Here is a 19,126-nt window from a genome sequence, read left to right on the forward strand (position 1 = left end):
AGGGAAACAACTTTTGAAAAGAGGTGATTGTTCTGGGTAATTTTGATTAACAGAAGTGGAAAGTACCTTGGCAATCCAATTTACGGTAATTAAGGGAAAGTGCTTTCAAGATGTGCTTTCATTTTCAGTGCTAGCCTATTTCTAAAAACTGTGTGCCTTGAAAGGTAGAAATATCCTTCTCTGTACTCCTCCCAATATTTGTCATTGGTAATATTATTATTTCTTCAATTAGAAATTATTAACAATATACTTCTGAGATGGGACATCACTTGTAAAATTCTTAATCTTTTAGCAGGAAGTGAAATAAGACATCTCTTGCAGAGTTAATCTTTTTAATAAACCTAGTTAAGTTTTCTTTCCTCCTTTCTTAGGGGGAAAAAAAACCTCTCCCTCAAATCCTGATAATTGCCTTGGTGACTCAGATCCTCTGGCTATTGATAAGGGTCATCAGCCCATTGTTAGCAGAAATGGTGTTAAGTCAGACAGGGCCCTTAGAGTCTGAGGGGGAGGGGACTTTAGGCCAAAGGTCTTTTTTAACTCTTTAAGAAATATATTAACCAAACCTGTTTCCCTTTACTCATTTAATAGGCAAATCAATAATAGAAATTAGTAGATATGTGATTTAAATAATAAGTTTGTATCTTCTTTTCCTTGTCTAGGGACTGAGGTGACACTTCAGCAGGAAACCGAAGACCCCACTTTGACTGAGGCAGAAAGGGAAAGAGCTCCATGAAACCCCTGTAGGCAAGGACTACAGCCATTCTCAGCATGAAGAAGATACTGAAGAAGATACCTCCTGTCCTTCAACATCCATACTAATAATAAGGGTGTTCATGGCTCTTAGGAAAGAGCTAGGCAAGAAAGTTAGGAGGTTTTGGGTCTGCCTGCAAAGACACTGAGGTCATCCTATCCTAGAAGGGGTCTGCCCTAATCCACCCACAATTAAGCAAGCCAGAAGGCATTTTTAGACTAAAAGTAACTGTCACAATGAAACAAGTAAGCAGAGAATTAGGTATCATTTTAAGCCAGTCACTCCCACCTGTACACAATGAAGACCCCAATGACCTTCAACTCACCTGAGCCTCATTATACCATCATGGCACAGAATTCTTATTTTAAGCATATCTTCTCAGCATTTTGGGTAAATTTATTAAAGTATTTTTAAGTTATTTGCTCAATTACCTTTTATTATACTATTTTTTTTCTGATAATTTGCCTTAGCTTTTTTCTTACATATCATTTTGTTCATATGTTTTTGATCATTGTTCTTTCAAAGTTAAGAAGTAAGAGCAAAAGAGCTAGTAGCTTTCCTGTGGCATATTGTAAGCAGGACTTTTCCACTAAATATTGTAGGCATGAAAAATTTTTTCCTTCTTCCCTTCTAGATTTTTTGGCTTGTCTAACGATTAAATTGACATAAGACAGATTAAGAGAAGAAAAACAAATTTAATTCTGTATATATGTGATCCCCATAAAAATATGAAACTCAAAGACAGTCCGGCAATTGAGGCTTATATATTTTCTGAGCTCAGTAAAGGAATGGGGGTCTGGTGCTTCAAAGGGGAGGAGAGCATTCACAGGAAGATGAAAACAGATGTTCGGTAATCAGATATTTGCCCTTTCATAGAGACAAGTCTTTCAAATAAAAAAAGTTATCTCTGCTAATAGCTTTTTTTTCCTGGTACAGAAATAATACCATGAGAATGGCCTTTATATTGCATTTTAGATCTCATGCATCTCATCCCATCTACAATCTAAAATCATGAAAGTGTCAGAAAGCAGATTGAGAATTGACAATAACTTTTCTCTCTAAGTAAAATGGTGCCTGAAAATTAAATTCAGAGAATGTAAAAGGACAAGATGGCATTTAACCTTGAAAATGATATATTGTTGCCTAATTACATGTATTTCATTATTTCACTGCAATTAGGTACAAGGTTAATAGAATTATAAAAATTCTTTATAAAGATTTTAATGAGGATAATGTTTCTTTGAAAAAATAGCAAAAATACTCTGCAATACTTTAATTTCTGATGTAGTTTTATAAGATTTTGCTCATAGTGAAGTGCCCTTTATTACCATGCTATCATTTCAACTTAAGATGACACATACACATTAATTTATTTTTGTTAAAAGAAAACATTTGTAGTGAAATGTTAAGGTTATATTTAAGTTCTTAACTGTGACATCATATATTTATATGTTTTGAAGAGCTAACATCTGAAATAATAGAAAGGAGGACAAAACAACAGTTTCGAGTTTCAAGGCATTAAGGATATGGATTCAAGGGCAAACAAATCTTTGGATACATAAGAATAAACCAAAGCTGGAGACTCAGGCTTTTAAGAGTCATTAAGTATTTAACAGTTATTAGCCAAAGCCTCTGGCAATTTTGTTAGCTACAAAGAACTTTGTTTCAGTGGCTCCATATAAAAACATCTTAGGAGTTTTGATTGATTTATTTAGGGTGACTTTGGTTTGTTTAGGAAAAATGGTAACATAATATCTCTGTCTAGGTTATTGTTTGAATTTGATGATACAGTGACATCGCTTTCAGCAGTAGAAAATATATAAATAAACACAGCTTAAGGACATTATATAGGGTAGAAATTATTTTATTATATTGTTTTTCCATGTAGCTCATCACTATATTATAAATTTGATGTCAAAATAAATTAAAATTATATATTTAAATTGGTCTTATGGGTGTAGCACGAAAAATGAACAAGGGTCAGGATAATCATACATATGAAACACAGTTCATCTCAAGTTGAATGAATTGTAATTCCCCCAAATCCTACTGTGTTTTGAGTCTTTGCTCAAATGCTCTGGAATCACCATTTGACAGAATTTTCTGATTTCTTCCAACAGATAAGAACTCTGTGGACCTGCCAGAGAAAATGAGAGCTGAACAATAGTTAAAGTGGTAAAAGCAAGTTTTACTCAGAAACCTGCAATAGGGAAAAAAATACCTCAGTATAAACTGGGTTCATTTCTGAATACAAGAAGACAAAGTGGGGATTTACAGCCAAGGAGACAGTTGGGTTCAGTGGATGAAAATTTTCTAGCTAAACTAATGTCACAGGATTCATTCTGAAGAGAGGCCATGGTGATCAGATATCATCTGGGGGAAGGTAAAAAATGAAGAATTTAATTAAATATTGAGGCAATCAGATGTCAAGGTAGGGGATTTTGGCAAAACCAATTTAGCAGCGTTTTTCTCTAAAATTGAGTACTGTAAACATAAATGTGGAAGTCTGAAGGCCATAGCCTAGCTGGGGAGAGGATTCAGAGGAAGCTAACTAGAGTTTGGTCAAGGGGAGAATTTTTGTCAGACTCATGCACTTTATGAATACTGCTCTCATAGTATTGGTCTCAATGTTTTTATTATATGGTGTCTTCCTCATCATGGTTTAAGGTTACTTTAGGTCAGTGGTTCTCAATGGGGGACAATTTTGCCCCCCAGTGGACATTTGGCAATATCTAGATTATTTTTGATTGTCACAAATTGGGGAGTACTACTGGCATCTAGTAGGTAGAGGCCAAGGATGCCACTAAACATCCTACAATGCACAAGACAGACTCTAACAATAAAAAATTATCCTTTTCAAAATGTCAATAGTGCTGAAATTGAAAAACTCTACAATAGATGGAGAACTGTTTACACTGTCATAACTTGAAGCTCTTCTGTGCTTATGTTTCAAATGAACACTTTCCAAATTTTATACATCAGTGCTTAAGGAAACTGTAAGTTCAACAGTTACTCGAGTAACTAATGGCTTCTACATATTATAGTGTATTTTATACAAGAAAGTAGTTTTTTACTCACTTAACTTACTTGTTTTTTTAATTATAAAAATTTACTTATAAAAACACTATATGTATTTATTAATTATGACACATGCTATAATAGAAAGGCTCAAAATCTAGAAGCTTTAACAAGATAGATATTTATTTTCTGTCTTTGACAGTCCGGAGGTAAGCGATCTAATAAATAGGGTGGTTTAAATCCTTAGTCCATTTCTTAAATCTAAGGTGGCTGCTCTAGACCTTTTCACTTCTAGCCAGTTAGAAGGGAGAATGGTGTGGTTAGTGCACATGAATTTTCAATTAGAAACATGGCCTAACAACTTATTAGACGGAATCTGGGGCAATTGTTCACATTAAAGGTGGGAAATATTGTCTTTTGATGGAAGGACATGTGCAAAGCTAAAATTCAAGAGTTATAACGAAAGGTAAAATGGATATAGGTTGGATTAAGCAATCTTTGCCAAGTAAATTAAGGTAAAAGTTTTTTAAAATACAAAAATGACTACTCTTAATTTTCAGAGTTTTGATTCTAGCCTTTTTCCTCCTATTTCAACAAACTACATTAGTATTACATCCAGATATTGTTTAATATTTTATCATGGGCAACTGTTTATGTAAGTGAATGTTCTTCAAAAAAAAAATAAAGATTTTAATGACTATGAAAGGTTTCACTATAAAGTTATGGTATTATTTTCTCAGTCATTAGTTCTTTGTAGATATATTAATAGTTTCTTATGATTCACTGCTACACAAATCACTAATGAACATCTTACACAGATGTGTTCTCCTCTATGATTATTTCCTTAATGGCAATTCTTAGAAATAGAATTTGCGAATAAAATGATATGAGTAAGCATTTAATAAAAACCTTAAGTGCACAATGCCAAATTGCCTTTCAGGATGGTTATACTAATTTACACACCATGAACAATGAGAAAGATTGTATATTTGACTAAGTCTTTGCCAACAATTCTATCACTGCTAAAATAAAATAATTGTCAATGTGATAGGAGAAAATAAATTGCTTTGCTTCTTTTTAAATTATCCTTTAAATTTTATAGTTATATATTTATTAGTCTTAACAGTTGTGCTTTTAAATGATTATTTTTATTGTTACAGGTAATATTTTTCTCACCATATGAGTAAAAATATTTTCTTGCTTATAAAGATTACATTTTTCTTTAAGACAAGCAGTAGACCTCAAGACTAAGAACATATCTCTAACTAGTTGCCACTTCCATTTTTTTCATTTTTTTCTTTTTTCCCCCTAAACCTCACACATTTCCAATAAATGAAGAAATAAAAGTTGATAGTGTTTGATCTGATTTTACTACTCTCTCATTAGGGCTTCTTTTAACACCTTCTCCCTGTTCCCCACAAGAGATTACCCAAGCTGATCTAAAACAAGGGAAGTCTCTGGAGAAGCCAATAGTTAAGAGACAGAAACTAAATTAATTCAGCACAAGAATGATTAATGATTGAGTGACAGGACTAAAATTGTGGAACCAAATCAAAATAAGATCAAAGCAGCATGAGTTTGAGAACGAATTACTAAAAACCCTCATGGATATGCTCAGTTTGCATTCCTGAGATGTTAGGAGGATGAGATTTGAATGCAATAAACCAGCTTCAAAATTTTCAGAATAGAAAGAGAAAGTGATGTTTGTCAGTTATAACTATCAGAAAATCAATGTGTCACAGTTTGGATTAGAATCATGTATGCTTACTGTTTCTGCAAAATTTTTCATTGCTAATATATAAGATAAACTGATTTAATGTTTTTGTTTTTTTATAATAATGCATCCTGTATGCATACTACATGTGACAATAGAGTCACATGCTCATAATAGGAACAATTCCAAAGCTGACTATATACCACCCTACTATTGTATTATTTATGCTCATTCATCATATTTGGCTTTTTAAGAAGTAATCTTTGCTGGAACTCTAATAGTAATCTCCTGATCGTGACATTTGTAGAAACTTTACATAAATTCTGATTCAGTGCAAGCACTTTCAGAATTTAAATAGTCACATTTAGCACATTACTTACCAAAAATGTTATAAAAATAATATTTAAAAGCAAGTTAACAATCCTTTCTATTTAGCATATTAAGAAAATAATAGAATTCATTAAAATACATATACACTTCAGGTCACTTTCTCTCTTGAGAGTGAGAAACTGACTTCCCAGTATTCATTTATTTGCATTGGTACCTCTGCGGAAAATCAGCTTTATATGTATGTGTGGGGTGTTTTCTAGATTCTCTATTCTCTTCCTTAGATTTATTTATCTATCTTTTGCCAATATCTCAGCTATTATAGCAAGCATACCAGTAAGTCCTGAAGTCACATCATATACTTTCTCCAATTTCATTCTTATTTTTCAAAGAAGTTTGGGCGACTATTTTAGGTCATTTGCATTCCCATATACATTTTTAAATTAGCTTGTCAACTTCTACAAAAAAAGCCTGACAGAATTTTGACTGAGGTTGAGTTTCTTCTGTAGATTACTTTGAAGTGAACTGACATTTTAAGATACTGAGTCTGTTAAGTTTTATAGGAGACATAGCACATAATTTATTAAATTTATTTCTAAGTGTTTTGTGGATTTTGATCTTATTATGCTTTTTAATTTCATTTAGATTTTTTGTTTTTATTTAGAAATAGAATCGATTCATATTTTAAATATTTATTTTTTATAATTTTAAATTTACAGAAAAGTTGCAAGAATCATACAAAGAATCATTTATCCAGATTCACCAATTCTTTTCATTTTTCTCCCATGTGTTTTATACATACTTTTTTACAATCATTTGTGATAACTTGCCAATTTACCCTGAAATAATTCAGTGTGTAGTTCCATAGAACAAGGATGTTGCTTTGCATGAGCACAGAGCAATTATCAAAATTAGGAATTACACCATAAACACAATGCTATTATCCAAAATCAGTCCATTTTCATGTTTTGTTAATTGTCCCATAATTGTCTTGAATGGCTATTTGTTTTCCTAGTCTAGGATCACATATTACATTTAGTTGCTATTAATTTTTAGTCTCATTTAACCTGGAATATTATGCTTTTCTTGACTTTAACATTTTAACAGTATAGCCTATTTATTTTTTGTAGAATGGCTTTCAATTCTGTTATCTCTGATAATTTCTTATGGTTGAATTTAGGTTACATTTTTGGCAGAAATATTACATAAATTATATTATGTTCTTCTCAGAGCATGATATCAAGAAACCCATGATATTGGTTTGTCCCTATAAAGGTATGAGTAAATTAGATCATTTGTTTAAGATGGTGCTTGCTAAGTCTCTTCAATATAAAGTTAATATTATTTTCTCTGGTGACCGATATATTTTGTTGAAAGATATTTCAAGACTGTATGAGATATTTTGAGTACATAAACATTTTGTTGTTCATCAAATATTCACTAACTAGTTTTAGTTTCCACTGATAATGTTCTAACTACATTATTCTTTCCACCATAATAAGTTGAAATTCTAATTTCAGTATTTTTTTCTTTTCCCCAATTTATTCACATATTATATTAATTTATATGCAAATGAACTCTTGGATTCTTTATGTACTAGATTGTAATTCATTATGATCATTATTTATTTTCATGTCTAAATGCCCTAGATTTGACCAGTAGGAATCCTTGAAGCTGATTCTCATATAATTTTGATATGATATGAGTTTGAGTGGCTTTACAATTTTATATTTTAAATTCAGGCCATAATAAATCTTAAATTAATGTTTGTAGAGTGAAGTTAAGAGTTGAGGGTTTTTTCCCTCCTATAGACATCTTATTAATACTAAAATATTTGCTGAAATAAACAACACTTTTCTACTGTATTGCTTTGGACTCAATTAACTATATAAGTATGGAGGTATTTCTGATCTCTCAATTTCATTCCATTGACATACGTATATCTTCCTATGCTAATACCTCACTGACTTGGTTACTGTATCGTGATATTGAGGCCTTGGGACTTGTAGTGTATACCGGTTTTCTTTTTTAAGTTTATTGTTGTTGCTTTAGGTCCTTGCATATTTATAGTCATTTTAGAATTAACTCGCCAATTTTCATTTTTTAAAAACCTACTTTCATTGGAATTGCACTGAATCTACAGTTACATTAGCATAAAATAATGAAATTTTCAATTCACTAGCATGGTGTATTTCTCCATATATTAATGGAATTCCTTAATATATCACAGAAACGTTTTGAAATTTTTAGAGAACAGGCCATACACATGTTCAGTTAAAATCATCCTTGATTTTACTTGATTTCTTCATGTGTTTTTAACACAAATTTAAAAGTTTTATTTTCTAATTTTTCCTGCTTATCTATCATCTATATATCTATTGATATATTCGATTTTTGTCTGTTCACTATATATGTTCAGATTCACTAAATTAACTTATTATTTTTAGTGTTTTTTTGTGAATTTAGTAGAATATTTTTGTATAAATAATCATGGTATCTATGAATAGAAAGAGTATTAACTAATCCTTTTCTATCTTACAAGATGTGATTTATGTTTTTTTCTTAGTGTATTGCACTGTCTAGACCTCCTTTAAAATTTTAAATGACATGGTGAGGGCAGATATGCTTGACTTCTTGGCCTTAGGAAAAACTTTTCAATATTTTATTATTAATTATTATATCTGCTGTAAGTTTTTGGTCAATGTTCATTTTGAAATGCAGGCCGTTACTTTATTCATTGGTTTTTTTTTCAGAAGTTTTAAAAAGAATGATTGTTACAATTTATATTTTTAAAAGTCTATTAAGATGTCAAGTTTTGATTTGATTTTTCTCTTTTACATGGTGAAGTGTACTGACTGATTTTCAAATAATTATCCAAACTTGCATTCTGATATACCATAATTAATCATGTTGTACTATATACTTTACATTATTGGATTACATTTGCTAATATTTTGTTAGAATTTTTGCTCTTATGTTCATGTGAGCTATTTATGATTTATTTTCTGCTAATGCCATTGTCAGGTTTTATTGTATAGATAATTTGGCTTCATGAACTGGGTAGTGTTTTTTCTTCATCTATTTTCTGAAATAATTTTATCAAAATTCATATTTTTTTCTTTAATGTTTGATAGCATTAATCACATAAGTATGTGAATCTTAATTTTCTGTGTGGGATCCTTTATGATAATAATTTTTGTTAATATTTTAGATATAGTTATCTTCTATATGATATAATAAGTAGTATTTTTAAGCAATTGGTCTATTTTACACGTTATTTAGTTTATTGATATAAATCATTTAATTTAACACTTTATTGGTATAATATCACTTAACTATCCTTTTAAATTGCAGTGGAATACTCTTTTCATTTATGATATTGATAATTCATATTTTCTTTCTTTTTTCTGATCTGGTCTCATCAGATATTTAAATATTTTAGTGATCTTTTCCAAGAAACTACTTTTGGCTTTGTTAATTTTCTCTACAGTTGATTTTTTTTTTTTTTATTTCGTTCACTTTTACTCTTATCTTTACTATTTTCTACATTCAACTTGCTTTGGGTTTAAATTGTTTGTGTTTTGTTTTGCTGTTTTGTTTTGTTTTCTATGATAAAGCTTGGTACAGCATCATTTGTGAGTCTTAACTACTAGTTGGCATCTTTCCTCTTCTTGTTTGGATACATTTTCTTGCTTTCACATATTTCATGATCTTTTATTGTTTTCCAATTAGTGTGGAAAAGAACAGTGGCATCCAAAGTAAAATTGCTTTTGTTCTTTCCATATAGTGTAATGTCTTTTATTTTGGGGGTAGTTGATACAAGCAAGAGTCCAGCTGACTCTGTCTTGTTCGTTTGTTGCTTTTATAAATCTGCAACTTATTTTTATTTAAAAATATACATTGGACATCTTTAAATAATGTATACATGAGTCTAGTCATTTCTTTTACATGTTTAGTTTGTTTGCACATGTTTTACAGAGATAATATTTGTCAACATACTCATTTAATCATAAACATATACTAAAGAGTCCATATAAATTTGTGTATATACATACACATATATACAAAATTTGGTTTGATACTCAGAAATTCTCTTGATCTTTCTTTTATGTACCTTGTATTACAGTCTCAAGATGGTAGCTAAAGTTCCAGGCTTAATATTGCATTTCGAAAACAGAATGAGAAGGCAAAGTACAAGCATATCTGTTCTTTTTATGAGGGAAGAAAATAATAAATAAATAAATAAATAAATGCAGCATACTTCTGATTTCCTTCCCTTAGAACTGTAAATGGTGACCTACACAGGCAAGAGAGGCAGAGAAAGTAAGCTTTTGCATTTTCTAACCTTCGTTACAGACACAGTGAGAGAAAAAGATAGTGGGTGTATATATTTGTTTGGCCAAAGAAAATTGTCTCCCTCATTATCTTCATATTTTGGAAAATTTAGATAGCACTCACTTGTTAGCATTCTCTAGTGTCTCTTTCAGCTTTCATAATTTCTCATGATTCATGATGATGATGATGATGATGATGAATGTTTGTTTTAGGCCATCATGTGCTTAGAACAGTTTATATATCATTTAAACTACAGATTATTCTTATTAATCAAATATTTGCATTCCAGTTTTGGAGATGACCTATATGAGGTTCAGACATTGTAAACTCCTCAGTTAATACACAGAATTAATAAATGAGAATATTATTAATCTTATTTATTTAACTACCAGTTCACACTTAAGTTTTCAAAGACAAAAGTACTAATTTTATGGTAGTATAAAATATTTTAAAACCATAGTATTTGAGACCCAGACATTTTAAATACCTCGTCCTCTCCACAGAGTAACTGCAATTCATATATAATTGAACATTTTACAGTTCACCATTGACTTAAGGTATACAATTTGATCATTTATATCACCTTTATCAGATATTGATGTGCATTGGTTGTAATAATTCTAACTGCATGTTTGAATACTGATGTAAAATAAAGTTGCTGAGATATTATTCTTTGATGTTAAAGGAAAAGCTATGTTCAAGTTTGGATTGACTTTGACCTCTTAAAATGTAAATTTATTTTAGTAATATCAGAAACTACCACCAATGGCAATGAATTGCACATCAGATCTGACATCAAAAACGAATAGCAATTAGAATTTGGTTAAATAACGACCTTCAACATGTCTACCCTTTCCATTTATAATATTAATCACAATACTACTACTACTAATATTGACTTTATCTGTTTGCTTTGATAATGATTTTAGTTTAAAATATAAATGACAAAGAGTTCCAACTTTAACACTTTTAAAGATCATCATCTCTTTCGTTATTGAAAAGATTCTGAATTTAAGACCCATCTTTATATGTATTTGCATTAAATATCCTCTCTAGGGGCTCTCTAATGTACAGTGTAAGTGAATTTGACTTACACAATTTAATCAAAACTGTATGGTGATAAGGCTTTCATTGTTACCCTGCCATAAATGAACATTTCCAAGGCAAAATATTTGTACTATCTCAAGTCTTCCTCTGGAATGATTCTAATTAGGTGGAATATTTTTGTTGAGGTAACCACATTCTGTTAAGAGATGTTCTCTTTGCTTATAAAAACAACAAATGGAAAAAAGGGAAAATTATTTTCTTAAAAATATTACCTTTCAAAAGTAAGTTTACAAGATTAAAAATAATTTCAAGAAGACAATAATTATGTGCTTTCACATTGACAGTATTATGAACTTTAATAGGTAAGGAGTCAGAGCAAATGAACAGCCTAACACTATATCCATGCTTCACAAGTAGCTATCTACAGCAGTGTTGGCAAACTTTCTCTGTAAGTGTCCAGATAATAAATATTTTCTTTAATGTCAGCTCTATGATGTCTGCCTTAATTACTCAAATTTGCTTTTATGATGCAAAAGTGGCCATTGACAGTAGTTATAATTGTGTTCCAGTAAAACTTTATTTACAAAAACAGGCTTAGCACATGATTTGGCCCCATGGGCCGTAGTTTGCCAACTCTTGATGTAAATGACCTGTTTCCACCTACCTTCCATAAGAAGGTACATGTGTTGTTTGTTGGTTGCACAGCAAAACAGAGCAGAACATTGAGTCACTATGTACCCTGGAATGAACCGTGGTTGTATAAATGTTTATTGATTCATTTAAAACATTTGGCTTCACTTAACTGCCTGAACTCATCTGTGTGTCCGTTTCTCTTCAATAGTGGTTTTCTAGTTGCCTTTTCATTGGAAAATTTTCACTAAAAGAGAAAGAGATATAAAGGAAGTGTAAAAGTCACACTTCCTATATATTATTACATAGAACATCTACATGGGCTCATATTCGAGCATATCTCTTTCTTGTCTAAAACTGTTCTGAACAAATCTAAAAAGCCCTTTATATTGTCCAATTCTCAGATTCCCTTGAGTGAAATGGTGAGATTAATAAGGACTTTAAAGTGTTTTTGAATGAAATGGTGTCACTGATGTGCACTTTAAAGTATTTTTATGAGGATTAAATGAGATAACATCTAAAAGCTTCAAGCACAGTATTTTTCAGTCTGCCCCCATTACACATAAATTTTTATTTTCCATCTCTTTCCTGATTTCCCCATCTTAAACACATTTCTTTCCCCACAACTTTAAAGATCTTTTAAATTTGGTCTACTTGAACCTGTTTGCATTTTCTATTTTACATTATCTTATTCTTTATGCATTCATTTAGATAAATTCAATGTGTACTATGCTCAAATACATAACAATAGTTTATACTAATCTTCAATCATGTGTCATATCAGATTTTTCACATTAATGGGTTAAATTAATATCCTTTCTTCAATTAATTCCATTCTTTGACATGATTTTGGAAAAATATTCTCTTTTGGATTTTAGTTATCAGTTGTATCAGGAAATAATATATATGAGTACATATAGTTTAAATTCAAGGAATGCAGATGGTAAAATATCTTAAAATTCATTTTTTTCACATTCCTAATTTCTTTTAAAAAAGTAACAAAACTCAGTGAATTGTTTCCATCAATGAAGCAGATGGAGTTAAAATTATAGCTCAATATGTTGTCTGTGAGGCAGTAATGTTTTCATGTTTGCAATATGGTGATTATTTTTGCTATTTTAAAAATATGATTTCTCTTACTTAAATATCTAAAACAACAGGCATTAATGCAGAAAAGAAAATGTATATTAAAATACAGCTCAGTTTCTATTTACATTAGCAATGGATATGTCTTTCTTATCCAATATGCATGTAATTTCCTAAATTTTATCTGATTGTTCTCAAGACTAATACAGTTTGTGAGTTGTTGGTGATAATAGAGGTTAACTATGTATGACCTCTTGTTTCTAAGCCTTAATTTCTCATTTCAAAATCACTTCCTCAGAGGTTTCCATTTTAAAGGAATGCAGAAATTTATTATCACAGAACAGACATTTTCAATGTCCTTAATCCTCGGTATGACACATAACTTTGTTGATCCTGAAGGATTTTTTTCTGAGAAATTACTTTTTTTTTTTTAGGTAAGGAGTCAGACACAGTTAAAAAGTATCGAAGTCCTCCTTGAGGCTTGAAGGATGCATGCAATTATGCTAATGGAACAGCAAGTCCCTGTTGCTAAGAAAAAGCTTGAGAGATATCTCAAGCTGGAATAAGTTGACCTCTCCAGAATAAAAAATGAGGATTTTTTCTCATATTTCCCAAAGTAATTAGCAAGGTTGGCAGATCTCATGAATTTGATTTAAACTAAATGATACAGTAAATTCTACTCCAATAAATCTTCATAAATTCTTTAACAAGATGGAATATATTGCTTGTATGCTCTAGTGTGTAATATAAAGGAGAGCAGCATATGGTGCCTTGCTAGAAATATTCCTTGGTGAGCTCCAATAATAGCCAACAGAGTGGGCAGAGGTAATTTATTGCAATAGCCAACATTTAGGAACTTTCTTTTCCAGTTGTAGGGTGGCATATAGAAGATTTGAAATCTATTGTTTCATTTTAGTTTCCTTATAAAATATTGTCAGTTTATTATGATAAAAATGTTTATTTGTTGTTGCTGTTGTTGTTTTGTTTCCAAATGAGAAGAATTAAGATAAAGTCATTTCGTAAATTGCTGATTGATGGTGGAAAATGTACAAAATTAAAGCTGTTTCTTTTATTACACTCCACCTCAGTGTCCTTATAAACATAAAGACAAGTAATCAGAGAACAGAATTTGAGTGAATTAAGAGAAAGTATCTATGATTTAATTTCAAATCTATTTTATCAATAGATACTCTATTTATATACTCTATCAACCAACTACATTTTCCATACCTTACATGTAAGACAAAGTAGAAGTTACCAGAGTAGGCAGTCATCTCACTGGTGGAGAAGAGGCCCTTCCTTAAGGACTTAAAGCCTTGTCCTGGGAAAATAAACACGTAAATCACACTGGTGTGCCTAAATTGTCATGGAAACTCAAAGGTAAGAAAGAGTATTTTATTTGGAAATAGATTGAGAGGCCTTCGAGCTTGGCTTATAAATATATTCTAAAGACAGTCACAGACCAAAACCAAATTTGTCAGCTTTGAAAGAATAGGAGCTTACTGTAAAGGACCAATATCAATATCTTTTATCCACATCATCTTCAATTTATTTAATAGTTTCAATAGTGGAACAAAGGCCAAATGATGTCAAATCTTAGATCCACTGTAATTAAATTTACATTAAGGAGATTATATTTAGGTAAGTTCATACATTGTTAATTTATGAGGTCTTAATATCCATAGCTATCTCTGTTATTACCTTAGAAAGAAGCAATGTAAAGGTGAAAGATACTTTAGCTAATATTTCTCAATAACCAGGATAATAAAGAATGTGTTAACTACATAAATTAATAAACCTAAATGCACAATACCATAGATATTTCAAGACTAGTTAAAATAAGCCATGCAACTTACTGTATTTATTATTGATTTTTATTGTAATAGTTAATATTATGCTCTAGTTATAATCCCTTCATGAAACGGTGGTGCTGATTATGATTTTTTTTTAATGTTCTGAAAAAGGCTATTTTTTAAAGGTGCAAAAGTTTATATTTATAGGTTATTTTGAAATAGGAAATAAAACAAATTCAAACCAACATATTGATTAATACACAATTTTTGTAAAAAGACTTGATGATTTAGAAAAAAATCACACTTTCTATCAATAGCAAATGTTTCCATTTTCTTTTAAAAGTATTCATTTAATTAAACCTTACATCTTGGCAACAACTTGCAGAAATATCTATTTTCCCAATTTTGTAAGTAGAAAAATTGAGGCACAGCAAAATTAAAAAACTCAGACATCCTTTCTGCAAGATTCAAAAACAGAAACTTTTTATTCTAATTTAGGGCTCAAAATCAACAGTATTTTGTTATGTGAATCCTAAACTTGAGTCTGTGTTCATAAAAGTTGTCCATTTAAAAAAATAACACAATTTTTCCCCTTATTTATTCATTGCTAGTCATTCCTGACTTTTTCCTTATAATCAACTATTGAATCAACCTAGATTTATTTTAATGTTTAACTTTAATTTTTTTGTTCAAATCATCAGCTAATAGTCACAAGATCAATTAATTACTGCATAGTCAGTCCTTTATCCACTGATAAAAAGTTGTTTTGTTTTTAAATGTACTATATTTGAGTTCAACTGTTGACTGTATAATACCTTCCATTAATTTATATCTTTACTCTCTCAGATCTTTTAATTACTGTAGCCCTATAATACAATTTAAAATCCAGGAATGATTTTAACTTAAATCCAGAAGATCCTTGATCTTCTTGACAAGATTCTTGGCAACTTTTTTTCTCAAGACTTTTCTCATCTTTATAAAGGAAATTACATTAAATTCTTAAATTGTTTTGCCGAGAATTTATTTTTAACTTAATACTCAAAATGTTAGGCAAGAACATCATACTTCTTCTCACTTACTCCAATATTTTATGTACATTTTAGATGTTTATTTTTTCTTAAGAAATCTCTAAAAGACTATGTATTTTAGGTTACATAAAAACGTGCTCTAGAATTTCTGCTGAATGGTAGTCAGCTATTCTAAAGTGAAGATATTTCTAAGTAAAGTAATAGTATTCATTCCGAAAATTGTAACACATTGTTTTATTTAATTTATGAATTACGCATTTTTACTGCATTGACTAATTTTTTTTAAATTAACAATTTCAAGTTGTATTAGTTTTCTAAGCTGTAAAAATTTATCAAAAACTTAGTGAGTCAAGACAACACAAATTCATTATCTTACAATGTTGAATCAGAATTCTAAAATAGGTCCCTTTGTGATCAAATCAAGGTATCATCATGGCTGCATTTCTTCCAGAGTCTTTAGGAAAAATTTGGTTTTCTTGTTTTTGTTTTTTTGTTTTTTTATTTTTTTTTCATTTTCTAAAGGCCACCCACATTCCTTGCCTCATGGTCCCATTCCTCCACTTTCAAAACAACAATGTTGGGTCAAGTCTTTTGCTGCAGGCACTACAGTTCTCTCTCTTGTGCCTCCCTCTTCTGCTTATAAGGATTCTTGTGATTACATTAGGCCTACTTGGATGATCCGGAAATACCTCCCCATCTCCTTCCAGGTCAGTTGACTAACAACTTAATTTCATCTTTCCATCTCCAAACTTAATTTCCCTTTGCCATGTCATCTAATTTAGTTATAGTTTTGGGGGATTGGAGTAGAAACATCTTTGGGAGTCCATTATCTTGACTATCTTATACATTCACCTCATTCTGAAAAACAAGACAGATTGTTGGAAAATGAGTTCATACATGAGCAATAACAGGTAACTCATATAACACAACAGTACTATAACAAACAAAAATACATCAAATAATCTACTAAATCATAACTCCACACATAGTCATCAGACAGTTGAAATCAAGATATTAATTGTAATGTTTATATTTTCATCCACTGTTATTTCTCAAATTACCATTTAAAATAATATAAGAATAAAAATGCTATGTATTTTTTATTTTTTGTATCTTTTTAAGTAACGTGGCCTCTCAGATTTACAGGGGAAAAAAAACACAAATAATGGTGTAAAGCAATAGAATGTTCTGTTTAGAAATTAATGACAAGTAAAGGAGATTATGAAAAAAAATGAATATGCATTTAGGAAAGAGAAGTTATGAGTTTAAAGAAAATGCAACAGATATATGTTAGGGAAAATAAGAAAAGAGTTAAATAAAAAATTATTCTATCTCCCTATATATCATCTATCATTATCGACATCCATCTATATCACCAATGTGCTCTACCTTACGCATCATAAGATTATGAAATACATTCACACTATTTATATCTAACTTCATTTTAATATCTTCAGTCTCATGACCCTTGATCAAACCGGGGTTTAGAGTTTCACAAGATGTTCCTACGAGTCGAAAAGAAATCATAAACTGTATCTTTTTTATTCTTCCCTTTCTAATTTCTACCCCTTGAAAATAACACATAAGACTTGGATCATAAACATGCCAATAATGAGAATACCAATATCTGTACCAAAAGGATCTCTCTAGAATATTCCAAAACTTTCATTGTTCTCACAGCTTGAGAGAATTTTCACCCACAAAGGAAGTAATACCTTCCTCTGGAATTGTGCAACAATTTGCCTATAATCTCAGAGTACGTTGAAATATTTCTCCACATTCAGGACCCTATTCACTCACTCAGTGTTTCATCATATATTTTCTTGAAAAAGAGTTACTAAGTTTTTATCTCTCATAATTTTAATATGAAGACAAAAGTTCAGTCAAAGATTCTAGTCAGGGAAGGGATTCCAACATCTCAGTGTCTCCTTTCTCATCTATGTTCCTAGTAAATACGTCTCCCTTTGTCCCTAGTGCGCGTTCATTAGTGGTGGCACTGCATGCCGAAGAGGTTTTATATCTCATCCCAGTTTAGGCAGCAATTTCCTGGTACATGTCTCCATCTCTTTCCAACCGCCAATATTCAAGGGGGGAAAAAGTCTAAACTTATTACCAGTTGTTAAATCTGGATATTGGCATTAAGACCATATGTTTTTTTTTGTTATTTGTATGTTTTTAGACAATTTCCAAAATTACATGTATTACTTCTAATTAGTAACACAAGCATACAATACATATTATAAAAATCATTTAGAATGAAATCATATCTTAGAGAATTTTCACAAATTATTCAGAATGGAAGACACAGAATTTTGAAATCTGTCAGCTGTTTAAAATCTGAAACAATAATAACAAAATATTTGTGTTCTTGCTTTTTCACATCTTCCAACTACAGTACCATTTGTTCACGTGAAGACTTATGCTCATACATCTCCTTATTTATACTTATTTGTCATTGCTTGGTAAGCAACACAATGGACACTCAAACATGATGGTGTTTCAGAGACAGTCATGCAATGACTTGACAGTGGCATCACAGTTCCAATGGAAGCCTCCTCGAAGTTCTGTTTCAAATCACCTTTCTTACAAAATCCTGAAAGCTTCTCAGGTTTCTCTGCTTATTTTCCATTTTCCAATTGACTGAAAAGTGAATGTCTGGCAAGCTCAGGATGTATTTAATCTGAGATTGAGGATCCATTTCATCAATGTTGACAGAGTCAGCCTAGCCTTACTGAAGTGCCAAATCTATGTTCCACAAACTGCTTAAAATATTCTTGATATAGACAAGGCACATTTCTAAGTCCATTAGCTCTTAAGAGAGCTTTGTCTTCCATATAGATGATGTATACCTATATATAACCATGAAGATTTAGTTTTCAGATACTTCCCTTGTAATCTTTTCCTTACCTTTTATCTTTTTCCCTAATTAGCAAGTATAAATAAATTCAATATATCCAGTGATATTCAACTTTATTAATATTTTCTAAAGGCCTTTCAGAGTTTAATTCTCTAATGAATTATTATTACAGTCACTGTTGGATTTAGTTATTAAACATATTATCAACTATTGCTGTAATAATTGGTTCAATATGGAATGTAGAAGAGAAGGAAAGAAGGAATAGAAACAATATAGATTTGAAGAGACAAGGGGTACTCTGTTTATACCTAAAACTGTGAATTTATTTCAAATTGCTGTTATTTTAGATATTGGATAAGGAAAATAAAAGAAACATGTGATGATATATGAGAGGAACTAGAAATGTGTGTGTTTTTTTTAATTTTTAAATGGGTGATATTGCTGTAGAGTGGTTTTTAGTCTATAACTATGTACTGACATGTTAGCACTTTCTCTAACCAACTGAACTCTTTATATCATTTCGAAAATAGGTATGAGCTG

This window comes from Pteropus medius, unplaced genomic scaffold (assembly GCF_902729225.1).
Source record: "Pteropus medius unplaced genomic scaffold, Ma_sr-lr_union100, whole genome shotgun sequence".
Taxonomy (NCBI): domain Eukaryota; kingdom Metazoa; phylum Chordata; class Mammalia; order Chiroptera; family Pteropodidae; genus Pteropus; species Pteropus medius.